We start from the raw sequence: 25,443 nt of genomic DNA on the forward strand, positions 1-25,443 counted from the left end.
ATTTCACTAAAGCTGAGACATTTTCTGAATGTTCGGTTGTGATGTAGTAATTCTTCTGCTTATTGATAGAAGCATCAACGGTGGATTTTTTTCATCAGAAAGGAGCAAATTTTTGATGGGCTTGATAAAATTTAGAATCTTCTTTGCTCTACCCAAACGTCTCAGCTTGTTCTGTTCAGTGATAAGATGTCTTCTTGTCTTCCTTCTCTATTTTGTATTTACAGATTGAAAATAATATAATGTGAACCGCTAAATAAGATCAACTTTGTATGAAGAAAGATAATGAATTGGGATATCCTTATTTTCTTGATTTTTGTTTAAGATTCTTTTTATGTTGATGCACTACATGCCCCTTTTCACTTATTTTATAAATGTTTAACAAATATTTTGCTCTGAATAGTCATAACTATCATTTTAATCATAAAGGAACCAATAAATATATATATATAATTAACTCCTATAATTTATGGTTTCGAATAGAAACATATCAAATTATAGCAAATTCATAGTAAATCATGCATTGAATGCATAAATATCAAAATATTATTTTCAACATTAACCAAAATAGCATTGAATTTGTATGACACTATTTTTCACCTCAAATAATTATAACAAATATTTTTAAGGAGTATCTATAAATCTATTATACTAATTGGATACACAAATCCAGTAATGTAATTAATCTAAAAACATATGTAGGTACAAACAATGATTTATTTCCTTAAAAAAGTAATGAGATTTGCTTTACGTTTTATCGTTATTTTCTAAAATACGATATAAAATGAGTATGATATGTAACATATGGCCTGAAAATTCCCAAGGTTTTAAAAAAACATTTTTTTTCATTCAAAATTGGCTTTTTTAAAATTATTATTTTTTATTCACTTTCTGGAGTCCCCTTGAAACTTATCTAGCCATTGCTTAGCTTGAACGGTATTTTTACCCATAAAAAAAACAGTGTAAATTAAAACAAGATTTTTTAAATCCATTATTTTCTAAATAACAAATGTAGCGTCACACTTAGCCCAATAACTAACAAACAAAATAAAAAATTGTTATGAAATTTTGATGGCTGTCTTTTGAAGGTTGGTACTAAATTAAAATGAGGTGAATACAAAAAAATAATTTTATCTATGTGTGAATCCCAGAACGTTTCAGCCCATCTATTTGAATTATGTAGTTTTTCTTTGCCAGTCGATATTTCATTTTTTTAACCTTTATTTGGACAGAAAATAATTTATAAAAAAATAGAATTATCTAAATTTTCCGGTGAGGATACATTTATAAAAATATCATTAAACATTATGGTTTAAAATTTTCTTCATCAGATTAAGGCCTTCAAACATAAAATATTCATATATCTAAATTAAAAACATTAGCATCTAATATCAATAAAATACAAACATAAAATATTAATAGTACATTTGCTTTTAAACCAACAAGTAACTCGGGTTTTTTTTTTTTTTTTGCTCTTTCTAAAGAGTTTGAGGATCTTATGCAAAGTCAGAAAATATCTTGATGCGTTTGATGAATGATATCAGAGGCCCAGTCCCAAGTACCTTCGATCACCCTAGGTATCTTCAACTCGAACACTCCATATCTTGCCACCGCCGAAATTAAAATAGCAAGAATATCCTCTACAACCACGGGGTATCCTACAGTTATATTCTTAGCTAGGTAACTCTTTACATTTAATAAATCATTCCCTATCGAGTACTTTCTTTCTTTTTTGAAGACATGTCGAACAGAATTATCGCCTTTATTATATTAACTTTATTGTTCTCCAGACTCTTCAGGTTTAAACTAATAAATGATCTCAGAATATGTAATTGTGGACAATCCGAAAAAGCGTGTCTAATAGTATTGAATAATTTGCTAAAAAACAAAATTCCTGTGGCTCTCTGAAATTGAGCTGTGAATTTTCTTCCATCAACAATTCGGGAAGTCGAAGACATAATCCTATGCAACCAATACGAGATAAATTTAGTTTCCTAATCCATCCATCACACCTTGACGACGCAGAGACCTCTTCCGAATGAGCTAATTCATTTTCAAACGACAAGGAACGGGTACATTGTGTAGCTTGGTATGTCTAATCAGAGAAAATTTAAACTTCCCGGTAAAAATAAAACAAACAACAAACAGAGTAAACACCAATATCATATATTGTTAGCTGATTTTTTGTAAGTGCCTCTCATTTCAGAGACACAAGGTCACGTAAATTCTTAAAAAATCATTTCTTAGTGACTCCCGATAGTATAATTATTACCTCTAAGCATACTAAAATTTTGTTTTTGTTTTCCTTTAAAATAAAGCACAAACTTTATAGAATTTGAAACATTATTCATTTGTGTAGGAAAAAAGTGAGTTTGAATTTTGATAAAATAATATTAAATTATAGAGAAATATATAATTAGTCAAATTATACATTTGACAACAAAAATAATGGAAAACTGACTGCATTTGTCAAAAATACTTATTTCCTTTAAAATTTCAATTAACCTATCATTCTCTAAAAAATAATCATTTTTGTTAAGTATCTTTTGTAATTAAAGGATCAATAGAAAGAAATTCATTGTTTTACATGGGTTAAAAAAATCAATTAGTATTTATCTCCTTGGCATTCAAAACAGTACTTACATGACGGGTAGACTCGACTATTTCCATTATTTTATTCACCTTCTTCGATAATTGGCCTTCCATAGCGGGGTGCATCTTTGACATCAACATTATCAAAGCAGAATCTGCGAAACCAAAATTGCACGAGATTGGCTGCTTTAGTATCAAAACTATAAAACTATTCGCCTGACTTGTGTTTTTGCCTTCATCGAAGAAAAACTGTAAGATATGGCTTACTTTCTCTTTCTTGATGTCCCATCTTTAATGAGCACTCAAACAATACTTAGTAAAACAAATACAAAACTGTCTTATAAGTTTTCTAAATACGAAATGACGTAAATTGATCGCACTTGTACAACGCAAGATGCATATTACTAAAGCCATCTATTGGAGAAAAAATACATTTTTTTATACTACCCTTATTATTTTGACAATATTATTTGATCTTTTTCACCATCATTTCCATAATATTATTTAATCATAATGTATGTTTTCTAGCTGTATAATTTTTATGTCCGAGAAATGGGCGATGAAGCAACTATCTCTGTCACTTTTAATAAGACATTTTTATGCGATAAGTCACACATGAGTATATGCACCTTTGATTAGTATATACACATATTTTCAAGAAAGATTATTTAAAATAAACAAAATATGTCAGAAGTAATCAATGATTAAAATATAGTTTTTGTAATCTCTGTCATATTCCTGATATTATTAATAATAAAGCAAAGTTAAAAAAAAAAGTTGTTCATATACATTGAGCTGTAAATCCATTGCATTTTTTAGCGTGTAAGTTTTGTTGATTTTGGAAAACTTAAATTCTTTCAAGGTATCATCCTTATTCTTTCCTTTATGAGGAGAGAACATCTAAGTAATTAGTATAAATATGATTTTTGTAAGAGCACAAGGATAAGGCGGAAGGGAGACTGATGATACTACTGAATTCAGACCCTATTTAATATCAAGCGCCTCTAATATGATTTTGGGGTAGAAAATTAATTACTGATAGAAAGAGGAGAACCTTCTACATTATACATATATTTAGTGCAGAGAAAATATTGATATTTTAAATCAATTCCTATAAAATTATTTTATTTTGCATTTTTAGACACAACTTACACAAAAGATAAGTCAGAATACTTTTATCAGAGTTAGAAGCTCACAAAACGACTACTAATTAAAAAGGAGCAAAATAGGAGAAAGAGTACACGAAACCACTGTTTTTCCTTCAAAAAGGTTTTTCTTTACACAAATCCCTTCTTTTGTAATTAGTAATTAATTACTCTGGTGAGTGTGCTCATAAGAAATGGAAAGTAACACGAATGATTAGTTGGGGAGTTCCCGGTTATCTTGTATATTATTAAAGCAAAGTTTGTCTTTCTTTTTACGGTTATGAACTCTGAGCAATGCAGGATACTCCTGGTAGTATTTCATTATTCTAGTTAAATATTTCGTAATCTTATAATACAAATCTAATTATAATCATTCGATAGGTATGTTACATAGTCTGAAAAAAGTCAAAATATAAATTTGAAAAGGGGCTTATACCTCTATTATTAAAATCCATTGGCTATTAACTGAGAAATCCGAAGATTCGTGGTCGAAAATTGAATATGTCTTTTCCTTGAATCGCATGTACTAGAATTGGTTTCTCAATACTGTCGTATTAAATGCTAAATTATGTCTTTCTACTTTTAGGACTGTCTTAGTTTGAATCACGGAACCTACACTTTCCTAGATATAAATTGTACGAGGTTCAGTTACTGGAAAGGAATTAGAATAACAGAAACAGGACGCTCCTCTCATATTTTATTAGTTCCTACAAAAATTTTTATCCCATAAAAACTGATTCTGTCTTTAATTTTTTGTGTTTTTTAGAATAGAAAAATATTCCAGTTTCCTTAGCTTCCAAAAAAAAAAAAAATCTCCATTAATTAAAAATTATTTTTGGCACAAAACGTCAAGGGCAATTTAAAGATAAAGAAATAGTACTATTATTTATTAGCGATAACAACTTTTTTTAATACATAAAAACTGATTCCGTCAATCAACTTATATATATTTTTTTCTCTAAGGAATAGAAAAATATTCCATGTTCCTTATGTGTTTTTGAAAATTTTCTCTGTCAACTGGAAGTGGTAATTTTGTCCCCAAACTACCATCTAAATCTACAATTCATTGCATCCTTTATTCATTAACGGCTACAAATTACTTAATCTCATAAAAACTGATACTTTCAATCAATTTGTATATTTTTTTCACTAATGAATAGAAAAATGTTCAAGCTTTCTTAGGTATAAAAAAAAAGTATCTAATTAATTAGAAAGTTTATTTTTAGCGCAAAACGTCGAAGATAATTCGGAGGTAATTTTAAGCTATTAAACTAAGCTGTAATTATTGTGACATTTACTAAAATTTTTGTAATGCCAATATAGTTTAAAACACCTAGAACATCATTAAGGTAAATTTTTTTGTAATGTCTTTAAGAAAAAGTTATCAAATTTATGATTGAAAAGATGTACATATTTATGCGTCACAAAACTTCTTATTGATCAACTGTTTAAAGCAACTTAATACGTGGACAAGAAAAAAGATTACAACACTCCCTCTTTTGTAACATACCTACATTGGACTTCTATGGATTATTTTCAAATTAATAAATGATCTAATATTTTTCTACGAATGGTACATATTAAATATCTTCCCAGAATTTACAAAAAGATTATGTGAGAATAAAAAATCAATATTCATTCTCTTGTTCTCCTTGTAAGTGTTTTTACAACTTCTTAAAAATGAACATCATGTGGATCAAGTATATTTTTTACCTTCAACCTACTTATTATATATCCATGCCTGTAATGTAGATTTAAAAATGTATCTATGTAAATAAAGGGCATTGAAAGCGATTATTATAAGATAATAAAGGATTGTAGTTTATGTAGTAATACATTTAACTTGTAACCTTAAAATGATGTAACAGGTTCAAAATATAGGGTGCAAACAAACATTATATTAGATGAAGATACATAATATTTTCCTTTGAACTACCATATAAAGAAAACTTACATATTACAAGGAAATGGTCACTAACTATATTTACATATAGGTCAAAAGGACTTATAACACTAACTAAAATGAATTCTAAAACATATATCTTAATCATATAAACAAAAATTCAAATTGTTTTATTTTGACCAAAAACATATATAAATTAAATTAATTAATAAATATGAAAATAGACATTAAAGAATGTTTTTACAGGGGGTAGAGGGGGGTGTATATTAAATACGACAAATTTAATGATAATGTATCTCACAATTTATTTATCTAAATTAATTCAGCGATTTAAAAATATTTTGCTTCTACATAAAATGGTCCATTGTGAAGAAATAACTCTAACCAACCGCCTCCAGCTTCAACCACAGCCTTCCAACGGACCCTAAACCTAGGACAAGGCTTGATGAGGAACTCTTTGGATCACTGCCACAAAATGAAACCTGCTAAGAGTAAACAGTGGTATGTGTATTGTTTATGTCGCAAAAATATTATTTCCAGGGATTCAGATTCGGCGAGCTAGAAGACCACACTTATTTTGCAAAAAAAAATAAAAAATATATATATTTATATCTCAACAGAGCTGGATTTTTCGGAATAAAACCGATTTGGACAAACCAACCCAGTTTGAATTATAATCTCTTAACATCAATTTCAATTGTTTGGGATAATTATCTATTGAACTATGCAGGTTTTGGGTTTGTTACCGGAAAGATAAACACAATAATAATCACATAATGTACGTATTCAGAGAACATCTCAAGGATTTTCTATTTTTTTGAATAATTTTGTCAACTGAATCTTATGAACACACATTCATAAACATAAATTGCATGCTTGCATAGATATTGAGATCTAAACTTGATCCATATTTATAATTCCCACCCTGTATCTAATACATTTATACCTATGAATAATAATAAAATGACAGAGAATTTTAAACAAATAGTTAAGAATCCACTGGATTTTATCAATGTTTGCTTTTTTGATTAAAGTTTACAAAGTTTTGTATATTCTATCAAATTTTAAAAAATCCTTCTCTAAAGTGATATTAATCCTATTAAATATGTAAGGTTGTATAAGGACTCGTCCAATATACACAATTTTAAGGAGATATTGACTATTTGAGTAGAAATTAATACTATAAGCGATGAATTGATGGGTTTAAATTTTTTCAAATTATTAACCTATATTAAAAAAACAAAGTTTGTCTGTTTGTTTGTTTTATTGTCTTAAGTGGAATTTTTTTTTAACAATAAATAAAGCTCAGCGTGTCATATGCATAAAAAAAAGGAAAGTACAAACAGGGTAGACAATGTAAATCTGGAATAACTTCAACGGCTAATTATTAGAAATTTAGAGACTTTTCGGTAAAAAATTTAAAACATGTGACAAGTGTTAGCTGCCAAATTAAATAACAGGTTTTTTGAGTAACTCGTCATTCAAGCATAGAAATAGACAGAAGAATTTCCATCATCGAAGCTCACCGCGTGGGACACTCTGCACAGGAGATAATTTCCGTCTTCAAATATCCAAAATCAACCGTTTATGACGTATTTAAGGCCTTTGATGGGAAGGAAAAAACTGAGAGAGCAGCTCATTCAACAAGATCTTATAAAATCCAGACAAATAGCTGGCTTGAAACGATCAATTGACACTCATTTAGAAACATTAAGTTTAGGCTGGCCAAGTACTGTAACGTGAGCAAAGGGAAAATCAAAAATGTATGACCTGCGTTTCTTGTCTAGGGTCAAAGCATCTACTAACAGAGCAGAATAAGGCAGAAAGATTGAACAAAGGCAAGATTCTTATCAACCAAATGAAGAGTAAAGGGGGTCACGTGCGGTTTTTTTCGGACGAGAAAATCTTCACCATAGACGACAAGCAAAAATAATAGATGGAACTGTCTGGACATTGATGAGATCGAACCAGTCATGAAAACAAAAAATCTGTCCTGGTGGTCATCAGTACGGAAGGACAAGTTATGCCCCCCACTTCTTCCAAAAGGACCAGTAGATGACCAGGAGGTCTATGAGGACGTTCTCCGGGACATGTTTATGAGAAACCATATACATTATTGCAGGACTAGACCTACTCTTAAGGCCAAGATTGTCCAAGAGTTCTTAGGACAAAATGTGCAGGACTTTTGGCCAGCCAACAGCCCTGATCTTAATTCATATGGCTCTTACCTGTCTGGTAGGGTAGAGAGAATTGCCTGCTAGAATCATCATGCCTCAGTTGAGGCCTTGAATATCCACATCGTCAATAAAATGAAGAACATTGATCCGCACGAGGTAGCAAAGTCATACCTCGTATTCAGATGCCGTGTACAGATCGTTATCGAGAATGAAGGCTTTCATTATGAATAATCTTTTTATATTTAATGGGGCTGTCAAATGTTTAAATATTTTAAATTGGGTTTAGCGTGTGTAGCTAAACCTGAGCGAGTTATTTTAAGAAAGAAATGTGGAGTACATATTTTTAATGTTGTAAATCCAAAGCATTTTTTAGTGTTCCAGGTTGTTGTTGACTACCTAAAGATTTTTTTTATTTTCTCATTATCCTATTATTTTTGAGAAGAAAACATCACAGTAGTGAGTAATTACGTGTGACTGTGCTCATGAAAATTTAAGAGTAACTTGGAGAATCTGTGAAGAGTTATCTTTTATATTATTAAAACAATGTTTGTATGTTCGTCAACACTTAATTACTCCGAGCTTTGTCTGGTAATACTGATATTATTTTTAATAGAAAATAACTTTCCAAATTAATATTAAGTTTTTTTTATAAGTTTTGAAAATATGAGTGAACATAATTTAGAATTATACAGTATTATTTTTTCTGAATGAATTTTGCACATTAACATTTTTCATATTTGACACTTGTACATAACATCATTATATAAAAATTGTTTTTGAAAAGTTTGAGATATTGTTTTCTATATTCACTAGGATGTACCCGTATTATAGATTTTATTTCGAATTATTTTATCAATACATACTAAGACAAAGTCGATAATCCTCTTCTTAATTCTGTTTTTTAATTCGTATCCACTGTATGTTTTTCTGTCAGTACAGTAATTATTTCCTTGTACTTATAATTTTATGGTACATTTTCAACTTGTTTTATGAAAAAAAAAAAAAAAAAAAAACTCATGTACGAAAAAACTAACTTCCTCTCCAGAGCCCAGGAATCCAGTCGGATCTTGTCTGATTACAAATGTGTATTTCTTGAATATGCTTTGCAACCTAAAACTAGTACTAATAACCATTTCTGTCAATAGTTTGCTATCTTAATAGGCTTAATGAAATTTAATATTCAATATTCGGCATTCATATTTTTTTCAAATAAAAGATTCTTTAATCATAAACGTATTAAACTACCACAAGAAAAAACATTGGAAACATGATAAAGATTAAGCTTTTTATGGAAATATGTTTTTTTGTTTATCACAAAAAAAACTATGGATAAAAATACACCTTTATAAAACTTCATTTATCCATCTATTCACATAAATATTATGTTAAAAAATAAGGGATTCTACATGAAAAATGTTTGTTTAGATACACACAATGGTGTTTTTATCGCCAACAACAAAAACAAATATCTTCTTTATAACTATTTCGTTTTATATTCTGATTTTTCCCTTTTTTATTCAAATAGTTGTTAGAATTTAAAAAAAAAAAAAAGCTGTAAATATTCATTTTTATACATTAAAAATAATGTTTTACCTTCAAAATTATGCAAATTAGCTCAAGTTTGAAGATATTCCTCTTAAAAGATTGAATTATTATTATAGTAAAGCAAATTTTGTCTGTTTGGATGGTTATCAACGCCTCATTTTTGAGCGTACTCTTACTATCTTAGAGCACCATAACTACTTAATCCTAGAATGTAGCATCTGACTCAGCACATTATATATATTTCTTTAAATTTTGAAAAAAAGAAGGGAAAAAAGAGATGTAGATGTCTATGATGATAGTAAAGCAGAGTTTGTATGTTCGTAAACTCTCCATTTTTGAGTGTGCACTCTATGTTTATAACAATGTAACATCACATTATAAAAAAAGAAAAAGATCCCTGCTGATGTCTACGATGGAATTATAAAATTGGATTGTGGAAATAAATGCTGATCTACAGTTGAACTTTAAAAAAAGCTATGAGCTATTATTACTCCAGTTATCAAGAATATATGGAGATATACTTACAGGATAAACCAATTATAGCACCAAGTGATCAAAAAGTTGATAAAATCAATGAATAATTTTTTTAGAAAATTATTTGTGTGCTTATGAATATAACTATTTATTTTACGAATGACACATTACTCACCTTCAAAGTCAGAGTTCAAATGATTCCATTAATAAATAAAAATGTTCCCAAACTTTGTAATGGAACATGATTGATTATTAAGAAGATGATGTCTCTTGTTTTAGAAGCAACTATTGTTGCTGGCAAATTTACCTGACAAAATAAATTTGACTCAAGGATACCACTAAGGCCTTCAATGTATCGATTACTTAAAAAACACTTCAGTTTATGGTGAAGTTAAGTTTTACTATGAATATTAATAAGATCTTTGAGTTGTTGGGATGTATTTGTTTCAATTATACGTTGAATGCTCATTAGTGGAAGTGTAAAGCGAAAATATATATTAATACAAAACGGAAGAACTAAAAATATTTTCTGTAAAATAAATATAATTTTTAAATAAATACTTAAACTTAAGGTTGGCCATCATTTTTTTTGTTTTTTTCAAATTGACTACACGATAAATGTGGGTAACATAGGCAAAGAAAAAAAATGAATTACAGTTTTTTAATCTATATTAATAAAGTAAAGTTTGTCTCTCCCTCTATATGATGTATGAAAACGAGTCACTGGATGCAAGGGGTATAGTACTCCATGATGTATATCGTAAAAATATTTTGATCTAAGAAATAGGAGTATAGATGTATTTAAAAATATTGCATTGAACTTTATACAGGGTATACTGTGTTTATAATTCTCCCTGATGTAATTCATATAAATTATTTTGATATAATAAATCAAAATATAGTCGTATTAATGAAATATTGCAGGTGTGTGCATGTCTCATTAACCATTTGAAAGCACCTCAAATTTGTATGCAGCAAAAATAAAAAGAATTATCTGTTTTCTGGATTTTTATTCAAGTTTGTATTTATGTTAACACATCACATACATGTATACTTTGGTAAAATTATTCTTGTACATTCAATATTATAATTAACAAATTCAGTTCCTAAGCATGAGTACTAAGTATTAATATGAATAAATATGACGCCATGTAGAAATCACTTTTCATCTTGAGACTTTTTTTCAAGGACCAACGGGATCTATTTAGGTCTTATATTAAGAACTGATATTAACCTTCCTAGAGATTTGTGAAATAAATAGTACTTAATATAAATATTTTAACATGTATATTGTTAGCTCTGAAAAATTATCTCTAGAAATTTTCTATTGATTCTAGTTGTTCTCTTTTTAAATTATTTCCAATTAATTATCTTTTTATCCTTTGGATCATATTTATCCTGAGACATATATGAATATATTAAATGAATTTACACATTTATATATAAGTGAGTAGGTGTTGTCATTGTGATTGAATAATAATCTAAAAATAAATTAGATAAGAGTAAGACAAAAAGAATCCAGCCTATATTCAGGGTTGTTTTTTTTGTTTAATTTGGACAAAGTTTTTTTAAATTTGTTTATACAGGATCTAACAGATCAATCCGGGCAAACGTGGATTACATTAAGTCAAATAAAAAGACTAAAAGTCTGCATTTTATTTAATCATCATCAAGCAATTAATCCTGTACCTGAAGCTGAAACATAGGTTTCTGGCGAGAGCAGGATCAAGATGCTTGGTCTTACACACAATGCTGGCCTTCAAGGCATTTACAAATGTGTGGGACTTGGAACAAGCCCTGCCTTATCACTCCTCCTGACGTAGAAGTCCAAGAGGTTCATTTGGGGGAGCTGAGAGTCAGGTCCTGTCGTCCAAGAAAGCATAGACATTGGTTTGGAGCCAATATTGGACAAATTTGGTGCCGTGCACCGGTGCATAGTCATGTTGAATCAAATGCACAATTTAAAGATCCTCTTCATGTGGCTTTGGAGCCTCCTGGTGACGTTATTCTACATAGTAGACAGAAGTCCAGGGCTACTCAGTGGAGTCGATGATAGCTAATTCAGCAATGTTAATGTCGTTTTTATGGTTATTGTTGATACTTTCCCCGCAAAATTGAAACGAAATGGTGACTAAGACTCTCAAACTCTTATATATGGCTGTTAACTCGATAACTGGCCTCGTTAGTTACTTTTTCCGGATGTATACATTAGACCTTGTATATATACGAACATTTGTGGTTAAAAAAGAATACTAAAAAAATACCATCATTTAATTGAGGATACTTGAACTCCCAAACTGATATATTATAAATATCTTTAGAAAGTACATATTTAATAACCTGTACTTTTAATATTTGCTAAATTTTAAATCATTTTTGAGATTTTATGAAGAGTACTTAAAATAATTTTACATCAAAAAGAAATATATTTTGTTCATATAAAATATAATCCATGTAAAAGTTATAAATATAAACTATTTGTGATGTACATACATAAACGTTTTGAAGATATGTATACATAAATTTGTCAAATGAAATTCATTTAAAAAAGGTTTTTTTTACTATAAATATTAAAATCGCTTAAATATGATTTAATTAATATTTTTATTCCTTGGTGTCAACCAAGGTATGTTTCTTCAGTACAAAATAATCATTTAAGGATTATTTTTATCTATAACTTATTGTTTTAGAAATTGAATTACATTTTTGCCATATTTCAAAATAATTAATCATTATAACATTCTTTTATAACAATATAAAACATGTAATGGGATTAGTAAAAATAAATCCCATACTTTTCCAATTTAGTAAGTGTGATTGTTTAACGCTAGATGATCTTTGAAATATATGATTTTGTACTAAAATTGTATCAAACAATTTTGTGATTGTTTGACTCAGGTTTGTTCGAGTGCGTGTCAAAGATTATCACTAGTGAACAGAAAATAAGCCATATTTTACAGTTTTTCTTCAATAAAGGGGAAAACGTAAGCCATGCTACTGAAAAAGTGAATAGTGTATATTATCCTTGTAGGATAACAGCAAATCATACAGTTGTTAATTTTTTGATTCCGTTTTGGTAATTTAAAAGTCGTCAAAGATGTACCACACTCTGGGTAGCCAATTGCCGGATAAAATAATGGAAACCATCGTGTTCGACCGTCACACAATGATTTGATTGACAAGGTTATAAACATTAATAAAAAAATCCATCAAAATGATGGATTTATTTTGACTACACCTTCTCTTTATTACAAAAAAAAAAGTAACTTATTGTTTAAAATATGTTTTATATTTTATTGTTGGCCAAATGGCGTTGCACCAATGCATCTAAGTTGTAACTTATATGTATGTTTAGCAGGTACTTATTCTATACAGTGATGTTAATCAGTTGCAATTTTTAGCTCGCCCGGTTTTTTTTTTTTTTTTTTTTTTTTGAGTTGGCAATCTGAAGGAATAATTTTCTTTTCCTATGCTGCTATTGTTATTATACAATTACTGAGAAACAAATTTCCTATTCTACTACATATAATTATATTTGTAAATACAAAAACTGGATTGAACATTTGCGTGTCACCATAAAAGACGGAGAGTAATCTTGAAGGTTTGCTGCGGAATTAAGTCCCTATTGGCCTCGGAGTAGAATTGAGAATACCCTATGTTCTTGTTCATTTCCTTTTCTCATACCTCCATATTGAAGGTGTGTGTAACTCATCGAATGAGACGTCATCATAGCTAAGCGGCTCCCCTCCAAAACATTATTTATATTGTCTTGGTGAGTGTGTGGATTTTTGTTTTCTTTTCTGCTAACATGCCCAAAAAGCTACTGATTTTTACTGGCGCAATATATCTGGACTAGACATAAAAAAAGACGTCGTAAGTCTATTAATTCATAAAACCTTCCACCTTGTGCTCAAAACTCCCCAAATCGACACTTCTTATAAAATCTGCTGAGTCAATTTTCTTTACTAGTTGGTTCATTGCTCAGATTCGATAAAGGATCTCCCTGCCAACTACTTCTTCTAATTTCAAAACTATTTGCACATCATTTGAGTGCTATGTATAGATGTTACACAGGCAAAGAGCGGCTATTCTCGTCTTTATTGCCAAAAATATAACTAATTATACTTTCCAATATAAAATTATGAAAAATGATGTCTGAAGACTTTTTTTTTTTTAAATCAATGCACATCAATTCCACGTTATGCTCTCTTTATTCTTCACTTCTATTGAATCCGAATCTATTACCCTATTCACATCCATGATATAAAGAAGGATCTTCCGAATTATCTTGCTAAGCCCATGATTGTTTCTTTTATATGAGGTATTTATAAATGAAAGTGACCTTAGGTTTTGGACATACCTTGGATCTTTGCCATTTTCAGTAATTAATGTAAGAGTTTGCAAAGTAATTGATGTGTTTATCAATGATCGACACTGATAAACAAATAGTTAAATAGAATGGGTACTAGACCTGTTCACATTTTAACTTTTTTTTCAAACCTTTTATTATTTAACTTTTTCCCATTCTCCAAGGTCTATAGAAACTAAATATCCAGTCATTAGGATTTTGAACCGTGGCTATGCCTGCCGCATGAGCCTTGAAAATTCATTGTTGATATATCTAAAAAAAGGCTATAAAACGTGATTAATTGTATTCTTTTCACCATAGCTTCGCAATGGCTTATCGTATAGCATTGATATGGGTATCAAATCAAAGCCAATAAATATTGCTTTAATTTGTTTAAATATGTTATCAACCTTTTATTTCTGTCCAAGGGTAAATTTTACACCACATATTAAAAAATGCTTGCCTTTTATTATTTTTTCATTTTTTTCCTTATCTTTTTACGTAAAAGATATAGATTAAAACCTTGTTGTAATGTTTCCATTTTTCGAAGAGATGAGATGTATATTTTTAGGAAATCTATGTATTAATGGTTTAATAGTTAGATAGATGTTAAGAATTTGCTATCTATTAACTTATTTTGATAAAAGTTTTTGCGATAATTGTTTCGGTTTTTTAATAAAAATTTTCTGAAAATTTCAAAAATTGACCTTAGATTATTAAATTTTAAAAAAAGAGTGAAAGAGAAAAGAAGAATAGTTTACTAAAAAGAGACAAATCCAGAATTCATTTATTAATTATTGATTGTGTTATCAAATTTTGCTCTTTTTTTCTAAATAATAATTAAAGGCCTTAGTTTCAATGATATATTTTTTATGTTTTATACGCTAGACACGAAAATATCAAATTCAAGGTCATTGTAAATAACTTGTTCATATCCCTAGGTATTAAAGATTTTTGTGGAAAAATAGATGAAACAAAATACTCAAAATGTTCATGTATACCCCTACGTTGATCTGGAATATCTTGTAGGCAGAAATTATTTAAAAAATGATTATTATTATACTTTTTATGTAAGGTTTTGACAAACTCCAGGAAAGAATTCATGTTAAAATTTGAAGGGGAAATGAAGTAGCTTTAATAATTAATATTTACTGTAGATGTTGAAATTTTAATTAGATCAAATATACATGCATATAAATGCATTTTAAGAGTTTTAAAGATAATTTTTGGGGGCCAATGCAGAATATTAGTAATTTAACCTTTTCTTTCCCAAATTAATTTGTGAGTGAAAAAAAAAATATCTTACAGCAAAATCTTATTAGAAGCATCATATAACACATATATGCACATTTCAAAATTAAATTTTGAGTTTAAAGCACAAAACGAGAATGATTCCATATGGCATCATTGGGATCATATAAAAAAAAAAAAAAAAAAAAAGTAGTGATACGATATAGTTATCATTGGGGAAATACTAAGGTATAATTCAAAGGCAAAATAAAACAATAACTTTTTTTTTTAGTTCCAAATAATACAAATGTAAAACAGTTAATTCCTTTTCTAGAAAGGGTTATATTGATGTAACATATACATATGAAAAAATTATTCTCTAAATACTTTTGGTGGAATGTCATGAAGTACGGTAGCCAAGAATTGACTATTACTACATCCAAAAAATGATAAAATATTCGGTGGGTTTTATATTGTCATTATTGTTTATACGAAGAAAACTTATAAGTTGTTCAAATCGATTACCTGGGAAAAATACATGGAATCAGGGATGAAAGCAAATTTATGAAGATTTATATATAGTTTTAAAAGAATTCCCATAACTAATGTACAAATAGGATTTTACTGAAAATCATTATAAAATACCATTGATGCAATATGGCTACTTTAAAAAAATCTAGACCACAGAATATTGACAATCTGAGAAAACCTGAAATTCTAATATCATCTATAGGATGATAAGTCAATGTTCTTATTCTTTAATTTATTTTCAAGTCATTTTAAAAGAAACATAATATTATTATATGTTATTTTTTAATATAGACAGTAAAGCTGTACCCTTTTTAATAGATTTGTTGTTTTAGAGCCAATTATATAAACAATGATTTTCTACTAGTACAAACAACCATGACATCAAGGATACTTTATTTTCTTACTACTCATTATTCTGCGTTTTATTTCCGAATATAAATAGTTACTGGAGAAAAATACCATATGCTATCAGAAGACAAAATAAAAAAGAGGATCCAAATATTAGTCTTCGTAAACAAAATATTTGTACTTGAAATGTGGAGGTATAATCTTTAAATAGAAGAAATTCAATCCAAGGATACAAATCTACTGTCAATAAACAGAGTAACGCTCGAATATTTCTAATGAAGTAATTTCAGATTTATTAACCTCTACTTATACTCGCTTTGATGGCATCAAAATTGGGGTGGAGGACACCGTCATCCTTCCTCTTGATTACGTATTAAAAATAATAATCAAAGATATTTATATCTGAAGATGAAGGGGGTCAAATCTCGTTGGGTCAGCATTACTTAAAATTTCCTTAAAAATAATGACTTATTTCGGAAGTCTGCGGTGAGGCAACGTTGACTTGCTACAAAACATACTTTTAAAATGAATAACAATTTATGGTCCTTATGAATAAGTCTGAGTTTACTTTGTACCCATTGATGGAAATAAAATGGCCTAAATATTTCTGATCTCATCCAAATAATCTCTTTTGGCGATACTGATCTCTTCAATCCACATCTCAGTCACTCCTCACCTGAATAATTGACAAAGCATCTACTTTCAAAAACTCATTGATTTAGCTATCAAATGACGCGATTTTCAATTACTTGAGATTATTGTACATAGTTGCAAAATTAGAAAAAAGTCAAAGTGGGAAATTCCAAGCGTAACCATTTAGGGTAGCTTCATTGATGTGAGTTAAGTATATTTTTATTCAAATTTTCTACTTTTTTGTGGTATAATTCGTATAGTATAAATGAACTTAATCCTTCCTGGAGCTTTTTACAGAACTCCTTATCTTTTAATGATTATGTAATAAATAAAAAAGATATTGTGCATATCTTGAGCGAAGTGCGCCAATGAGTTGAAACTACGCCATTTTAGACTGTTTTAATTATTGCTTATTATTTTTCAACAGTATACGTAGAGTAGCTTATGGTTTAAGTCATAGATAAATATTGTGTATTGTATCTGTACTTCTATTTAGGACTCGTTGATTTAAAAACTTGTATTGTTGAAAAAAATACATAAATATGTCTTTTTATTTATTAAGCCTTCTATCAGAAATGTTATCTACAAAAATAAATCCTCTGTTGCCTTCAACTAAACCAGGCAGAGTTATCCCTCTAATATGGAGAACTTTTAATGGTATATTAGGATTATCATTCCATAAATATATGTCACAAAGTTATCTTCGATATTGAGAAACTGCTTCATTACCGTGGGAATCTTATGTTTAATTTGTCTCCGGATATAAATAAGTTTATCACAATTCGCTAGATCAGAAAGGTAAATCATACTTCTGGATGAAAAAATGAATTATGGTTCAAAAGGTTTCATTTCTAGTGACCCATATTATCTATTAATTTTGTAAATTTTAAAATTAGCGTGTTCCAAGTTGAAGTATGTACATGGTATAACAAAGAAATAAGGAGCCTTTGATCTATCTACTTAAAATTATCACCAAATATATTAATTTCATAAGACTTATTCAAAAAAACAAAAATTAATTAGAAGATATAATCATTGATTAAAAATATCCCTCGATGAAACCTCTGTTGGCTTTAATTCCGCCCTCAATTCAAGTCTTAAGCCACACTTAGACCCTTGAAACTAGAGATCAATATAAATGGTTGTACTCCAGAACGATGGACAGGATCAGGGAATTATTGGTGGTATAATAACTTTCGTTGACCTTTCCCTCAATGTAATTTCAGACAAAACAATGTATTGGATTCAGGTTGAGACAGGTATCAGCCCAAATGAACTTAGACATCCAGTATTAGCTGTGCTCCTGATCACTACTTTGGGGTGGTTGTTATCCACCATAGCATTTCTTAACTCCACAACCCTTCTCTTGTCCATCCATATCCTCTTTGAGAGCTCAGCCTTGCTAATAGCATGTAATAGGGTTGTCATATTCTATGGTTGACTCCATTCCGGTACTTTGGCAACTAAGTGAACCAATAAAATTTATATTTCATCACCAAAAAAAGAAGCATGTCGCTATTTTGTCATCTTCTATGGTGGATAAATCTAGAAATTTAAAGTGCTGGACTTCATTATTACACCCTTTAATAATAAAAATGGATGGGATCCTTTTTCATACTCCAATCCGGTTTGCTACCATATGAAATTTACTCAAAAAGTCTATAACACCAACTTGCCTCCTTTATTTGTACATATGTATGTTATGCACATTCCGTTGTTGTGAATTTTAATAGTTAACAATTAATAAAATCATTCAATGTTTATATATGAAGACGTCATGTCTAAATGTTTTCAGAGAATATTTTTCATAAAAAGGTAGGAATATCTTTTTTTTCTTTTCTTTACAAATATTCATATTTCCTGCTCTTATTTTGGTCACCTCAACAAAAGAAAAAAAAATTAAAAACCATTACGTCTCATTCACTTGTAAATTATATTAATCACATTTTCAAATAAAACAAAATCGTTATGATATTTGTATCATTAGTCAGCTTGTTACTCGAAATATTATTTTCGAATTAATTTATCACTTTTAAATTCATTTAAGGATTAAAATTCGCTTAATTTATATCATCGATTCATATAATCAATTACATAATCGTACAATTGTATCCCCACACGCTTAAAAAGAGTGCTTTTTTATATCTTATAGTTAACTATAGTTATAAAAATTAATCCTCGACATTTAGATATACAGTCAAATTTGGATAAGGATAGTGATATTTTTTAGATGAGAAGTTGACTTTATCAGAATTTTTTCTTATATCCGAGTTTTATAAAAAAAATCAATAATCGGCAACTTATATAAATAATCTAATACAACCAAATTTTAAAGATAAAATGTTACTTTATTTCATAAATTTGGTAGTTTTTGTTGCTTTTTTGTGTTATTATTTGTGATCTTTGGGAAATTACTCATGATATGAATCCGTATTGAATGAAAAATGGAAAACAAATGTATTTAAAAAGAAACATATGGTTAAAAAATATACTATGCCATCTTACGATTTGTACCTCATGTGAATTCTTCATTTTTTTTTTCTTTTACATCAAATTCATGAATTAATATGAAGTTGATAACATAAAAAGGAAGAAAAAGTTGACTTTTTACGCATTTTATCTCATGTTTCTTATATACAAAGAATTTTATTTTGAAAAAAAATGATATCAGAGAGAATGTTGATTACAAACATTATTTCATACATCGAGATTTGACTGTATATTTATATAAATGAAGTTAAATTCGGATGGGGCAACACCTCGGTTCTATTAAGTATGTTAATTACATTCCATCTAATTGTTGATCTAAAAAAAATATTGTGTAAAATTTACAAAATGTTTATTTACATAATTGATTTCTTACTTAAGTTTGATACAGATTTATTTTACAACAACTGTAATTTTTCTATGTTATTATATTAAACATTAGTATAAGATTTTTCATTCTATCTCACATGAAGATAAAAAAATGGAGTCTGTGGTTCTTGGATTTGTTGTAAATATATTATGGGCATAAAAAATAGAAAAACTTAAAGATGTAACAATATTTTTTGACTATGTATTTTTGTGATAACATAATTTTTCTAAGTAAATATTTTTGAAATTGACTATTAGTAGAACTAAAGTTAGGTATTATACAGAGTAGGACAGCAAAACGTGGACTGTTAATTAATGTTTATTTTCTCATTACTATGAAAGTTTTAGTGATTATTTTTTGATATTCTATTTCTTCTGTTCTTTTTATATAAACAACCTAATCATAAAATCATTTCATCATCATGAGTAACAAGCAAAAAAGGAAGGTCATCTCAGAACTCCTAGATGCTGGAGTTGATGTGATGAAGATTACGGACATAGTTAAATGGTCTAGGATATTGGTTTTTAAGTCGGCCAAGATGAAAAAAATAGAAAAGACCTCTTAGTAGATGTTATGAAGGTCACATCTTCAGAGGAAACATTTTCCTGGAGGAGGGGGCTACATTCTTCAAGAATTGATCATGTTCTCGTCTCTCCATCATTTTTGTCAAGAATTAATACTGCCAAGTATCGTCCCGAACCTAGTTCCGACTATAAAATAACTGAAATTGAATTTACAGCCTTTTGGGAACTCGAAAGTTCAAAATAGAGAAATGGATTCTCGAAGAAGAAGGGTTTCAAGGGACCATGAAAACTAGACTAGTCGATTCTTTTGATTCAAATGTTTCTCCAAGCAAGTTGCTAAAAAGTTTAATAGGATCATTAAATTATTATCATGTAAATATGTTAGAGATACAAGGGCTGCAGTAATGCAGTTTCAAAAAGATGTGGATGATATTTTAGATAATGAGTCCTTTTTTTTAAAAAGCTACACGTCAGACTTAGTTAATACTTATCGAAACTTTAGGAATATGATATCAAGAAAAAGGTGTTAAAAGAAAATAGCCCCGCTCAGCGTATAAAACATAAGAAAACATTACAGCATCATCAATTAGCAAAATTGTACATAATGAAAAGACTTAATGTAAAACGACAGACATCGTTAGTGCATTTCACGATTCTTTCCAATCCTTAGTTGGTATAAGGGGTCCAAAAATTTCAGGGAGACAAAAGGGAATATATACTCCAGTTTTCACATCCGTTAATGTAAATGAATATATTAAGAAATTTTTCAAGGGTAATAAAGCCTCAGGTCCAGATTGAGTGGGAGGTGTATTTTTTAAATCTTTTCGTGAAGAATAACTCCCTTCTTATTGAAAGTGGGCAGATATATGGAAAAATTCGGAGAATTGCCAAAGTCAGTCTCTAAAGGTCGAGTTGTATTAATACTAAAGAAAGGGGATGGTTTGGATATCAATGATTGGATACCTATAACTGTGTTAAACGAATCATATAGGGTCCTTTCGGGTGTTATTGCAAGGCAAATAGAGCTGATTTTCAACTAAAGGATTGGATCCCATATGAAAGGCTTTTTGGAAAATATGAAGATTTCAGATGTAACACGCAGCATTCAATGTACGATAGAATCATTGTGTTTGAATAATTTGTTCAGTGCTATTATGGCAATTGATTTCAGTAAGGCGTTTTATTCTATTTATCATCGACAAATCCTTCATTCTGTCAAACAATTACTGCCCACTCGTTTGTTTTAACCTAGTGAGGGCACTGTTATTAAATGGGGACTCTACGATCACCTTGGATGGTCTTAAAAGTGCTCCCCTTCTTTTTATTGAGCTACAATTGAGGAATTTGCTCAGGATATTAGGCTCAAGTACATTGGATTTGGAGTTAATTTTGGAAAGAAAAAAACCTCTTTTGGACAGATATACCAATGATATAACTATTCAAAATTTGGAATTCCAGTTCAAAAAGAGGATTGAAATTCTACTTTCGTTTTCTCAAAATACAAGATATTCTCAGGTTTGGAATTAATTAAAAAGAAAACAGCAATCCTCCCATTGGGGGAGTGGATTCCTGGGAAGGATTCTGAAATTCAGTGGTGCTTGGTTAAGGATAAAATTAAGGTTCTTGGAATTGATTGGGAAAGACATGGAGAGTCTGTTTCAAATAAAAACTACTTAGAAAGGTTTGTAAACCTTAGGATAGACGCGTGTCGACTTGTACAACGTAAAGTTGATACCTTCAGTGCTTTATTTAGCTACCGAGTTGCCAAGATTGGCCAATTGTCGATGGAAGCTGAAGAAGGGGGTTACAGAAGTTATTCCACCGAAGTTATATTGAGGCTCTAAAAAAGGCCAAGGAGACAACTTGAGGGAGGTTTAGTTCAGTTAAGTCATGTTCTACCTAACATTTACGGGAAGATTATCATTGATTTATCCCGTAATTCAGAAAAAGAATGGCGTTCTGTCATTTCTAATAGTAAAATCTTTGAATATATTACGATGGGAACAGATTTATCTAATTCCCTTCTATTTGACATATTTCCTTCCTTGGCTGCCTCCCAAAGAACTTTGCGGAAAGGTTTTATGATGTATGACTCGGCTTCTATTGTGGACATTATTCGTCATTTAAAAAAAAAAAAGTGTTGTTCGGACCTTTTGATAGCCAATTAGTCTTGAGATTGAGGCTCTTTCCACAGAAATTTTAACTATTCACGATATGGTTACAATACAAGAGTCAATGGTTAAGTATGGAAAATTTTATTACACTCTGCTAAAAGTACCTAATTTTCATAAGTTCCCTATACCTTGCCATTTAAAGATGTTACTTCAGACTCCCTTAGAACATAATACAAAGACAATTTGTAAAACATTTATTGATTTTCTTAACCTGACGCAAAAATGGGAAAAGGTAATAATAGAATCCCTCACTTTTGTCAAGGAAGATAGCAATTTTCGTCTAAGAGTCAAATTTTGACGGGCTACATTTACTTCAACTTTCCTTTTAAGGACTGTGAAAAGAATTTTAATTCAGTCCTTTGCAATATTCCAGATACGCAGATACGAAGCCTTTTCCTTAAGGATCCCCCATTACGAGGATAGAGAATGAAAATACGCCACTCACAGACATCTGACAGAGGGCGTGAAACCCAGGAGATTTGAGAGGTGCATGAAAATCCTCAAATGGATAAAGGCAAATGGGTTAGTCGTCAAAATTTTCTTTAATAAGAATATTTTTATAGTAGATCAAATCCATAACCGCCCGAACGACCACTGATTTGCAAAAACAAAAGAAGAGGTCCAAGGGATTTACTGGACCAATTATCCGACCAAAACAGGGTTCCTTGCCGTTGTGGTATCAGATGGAAAGAGGATGCCACTGTTCTTTTTCAAGGTTGGACACTAAATCAGTCAGGAACTTTACTATAAGGTGCTTAGTTACACCATCTTGTCATGGCTGAAGACCCAACTATCCGGAGGGTAACTACGTATGGACTCAGGACAGTACATTAATATAAAATTATTGATGAATTTCTTAATACATCTCTCGAGTCCTTACTTTGCTGGCCTACCCTGTATATCTATTGGTGTACAATGAGCAGAGCTCGTTAATATGTAATGGAGTTTTATTAAGTAAACAATAAAAATAGACTGAAAACTCGGCCCGTGTGCCTAAAAGAGAGGAATTTACTCGTAACACGTCCAAACTTGGGATTCCCCCTTTTTCTTTTTCGAGCACATTACGACATGTAAATCTTCCAAGATTGACTTCTTTCCTCTGTGAATTTCGAATTTATGATTTCCAAAAAAAGGGTGTTTATAATTAATCAATTTGTAGTCTTAGCCCCCGTCCCAAGGAAACGTCCCCAAAACACTTATTGCATAAAAGTTTTGTTTCCAGACAAGAAAGAAATCTGTTTCATTCGATCCGGTTAAAAATATTGATGTATTAATGAGAACATTTATTATTACTTATTTGAGGAGGATTCTTTAAATAAATTTATCCTCCATAAGAATAAATATTTAAAAAAATAACCGTTACCCATTTATAAACTATTTTTTTACTATCATTGTATACATATTAATACGCAACTGTACTATTAAAAATATACTGGTTATAACGCGACTATTGTAAAAAATTGATGTGTTACTTATATACTATTTAATTACCGACGAGTTTGTTAGTAATAAAAAAGTTTCACTAATGATAATATCTCATAATTCCTTTAGTGTTTTTTTAGAAACTGTAATATACTAGACAGCAAAATTTAGCTCAAGGGAAATCCCATATCTAATGTAATTATAAAAATCTGGAGTATTTTTTAGACGGGCATTTTTTATGGAATTTGTAATCCGAAAAGTGAATTTTCTTCTCCTTGGTTGTTATCATTATTATTTAATTTATGAGTAAAAAAACTTCCCTTTCTTAGCACAATTCATTTTATTCAATACCAGATTGAACATTCGTGTGTATTCATAAAAGTCAAAGAGTTACCTTGAGGGTTTGTTGAGGAGCTATAATTGTAAGGCCTTCTTTTTTAGAGTAAAAATGAGGATCAACCCGGAGTAATTCTTTCCATTGTCCTTATTTATTTCTAGTGATGGGACGATTAATCGGAATCGGAGAATCAGGTGCTTTTTCTGGAATCGGCATCGGTACCGGGAAAATAATGGTGAAATTCCGATTCCGATTGTTATGTATTGAATCGTATTAATAGTATTTAACTGTTTATTACTTTTCTAAGTTATGGAAAAAATAATTAAATAAGATATCCGTCAAGATACAAAAAAGAATTTATGATTTGAGTCTTATTATTTTATAAAATATCAAAATAAAACAATGTGTGATAAAAATGCTCAAAAACTGAGAGGAGCAAAAATTGAGCACAAACTGAACGTTAACTATGTTTGGGAATAAATAGACACTATTGCACCTCTGCTCGAGACGTATCACGAGATTTTTCAACTTTAAAAAAATTTATCTTTGATTGCTGGAACGAAGAAAAAGGTTCGCTATTCAATTTGTGATTCTTACTTTTTGTATGATCCTTTGCATGATAGAGTTTAGCTCAAATTATTGTTTCGCAATATTTACAATCCTCGCTGACCCACTTTGTTCTAAACTTTTGTTTGTATGAGGTTGTCTTTGGCATCTATATTTTTTTATGAAAAATTTCTAGAATATAAATGAAGAAATGAGAAAATTTAATGTAGAAAATTTATGTGGGATTTGTAATAACATAATTTTCCCACGCCTAGGCAAAAGAACAAATATATATGGGGTAAGTTTGAACATATAGAAATTAACAACACGTAGGGAAGACCGGGAACAATGGCAACACTATTCAATTCGTACTTCTTACTTTTTGCATGATCCTTTATATGAGAGATTTTAGTTCTAATGGTTGTTTTACAATATACATTTTTTTCGTCAGTAGAAATTTGAAAAATCTTGTCTTTGGATACATCCTCACTGACCCACTCTGTTCTAAACTTTGCTTGTATGGGATGTTCTTTGACATCTTTATTTTTTATGAAAAATACTAAGAATTGAATATAAATGAAGAAATAAGAAAATTTAAAGAAGAAAATTTTTGTAGGATTTGTAAAAAAAAAAATGATGTTCCCACGCTTAGAACAAATA

General features: G+C 29.6%; 1 protein-coding gene and 1 long non-coding RNA gene across 2 annotated transcripts in view; both read right to left on the reverse strand.

Annotated features, from left to right (window-relative positions):
- LOC121127670 (uncharacterized) overlaps positions 1–25,443 on the reverse strand; it is a 103,858-nt gene that overhangs the window by 11,499 nt on the left and 66,916 nt on the right. The window lies entirely within an intron of this gene.
- On the reverse strand, positions 1,201–23,942 carry LOC139906982 (uncharacterized). Its single transcript, XR_011783263.1, has 2 exons — positions 2,641–23,942; positions 1,201–2,092 (listed from the first exon to the last, which is right to left on the reverse strand). It is a non-coding gene; the product is annotated as an uncharacterized lncRNA (long non-coding RNA).

The sequence above is a fragment of the Lepeophtheirus salmonis genome, chromosome 13, assembly GCF_016086655.4.
Source record: "Lepeophtheirus salmonis chromosome 13, UVic_Lsal_1.4, whole genome shotgun sequence".
Taxonomy (NCBI): Eukaryota; Metazoa; Arthropoda; class Copepoda; order Siphonostomatoida; family Caligidae; genus Lepeophtheirus; species Lepeophtheirus salmonis.